Source organism: Octopus bimaculoides, chromosome 5, assembly GCF_001194135.2.
Source record: "Octopus bimaculoides isolate UCB-OBI-ISO-001 chromosome 5, ASM119413v2, whole genome shotgun sequence".
Taxonomy (NCBI): Eukaryota; Metazoa; Mollusca; class Cephalopoda; order Octopoda; family Octopodidae; genus Octopus; species Octopus bimaculoides.
Genome location: NC_068985.1, coordinates 36,859,889 through 36,860,788, shown reverse-complemented (window position 1 = coordinate 36,860,788; position 900 = coordinate 36,859,889).

Genomic DNA, 900 nt, shown 5'->3' with positions numbered 1-900 from the left:
TGTTTGATTGAGCTGTATTTGTTTATGTATGTTTACATATATATAGTTTCGTATATATAGTTTCGTACATTAATTACTGTTGTTGTTGGCACTCCGTCGCTTACGACGTCGAGGGTTCCAGTTGATCCGATCAACGGAACAGCCTGCTCGTAAAATTAACGTGCAAGTGACTGAGCACTCCACAGACACGTGTACCCTTAACGTAGTTCTCGGGGATATTCGGCGTGACACAGTGTGACAAGGATGACCCTTTGAATTACAGGCACAACAGAAACAGGAAGTAAGAGTGAGAGAAAGTTGTGGTAAAAGAGTACAGTATGGGTCGCCACCATCCCCTGCCGGAGCCTCGTGGAGCTATAATGTTTTTGCACAATAAACACTCACAACGCCCGGTCTGGGAATCGAAACCACGATCCTATGACCGCGAGTCCGCTGCCCTAATCACTGGGCCATTGCGCCTCCACAACATTAATTACTATATACAGGTTAAATTACATATGTGTGTGTACAAGGAATCGTGGGCAAATGTATGCATATTTTAGATAAATATACAGGTAGATGTCATAAATAAACAAGCGGTTAAATTAGAATGAAAGCTGCAGATAATGAACGTGCATACATGTTTTCATAAATGGCGGGTGAGGAAAGGGTTACAATAAACGTAGCCTATGGTGTGGTTTATAATATATTTACTATTTAATATGAAAGATATAGTATTTGGTAGAAACTATTATATGATGAAAAAAAAAAAACAGATGCAAATGAAAGACTGTTCACAATTGAACAATTTCGATAATGTTTTTGCAGGTGCAATATAAAATAGCATCCGCATCGAAAATAATGTACATTTCTCGAGAAAAATCAATGTTTCTTTGGTTTTGTTTTGATTTGTTTTTTTTT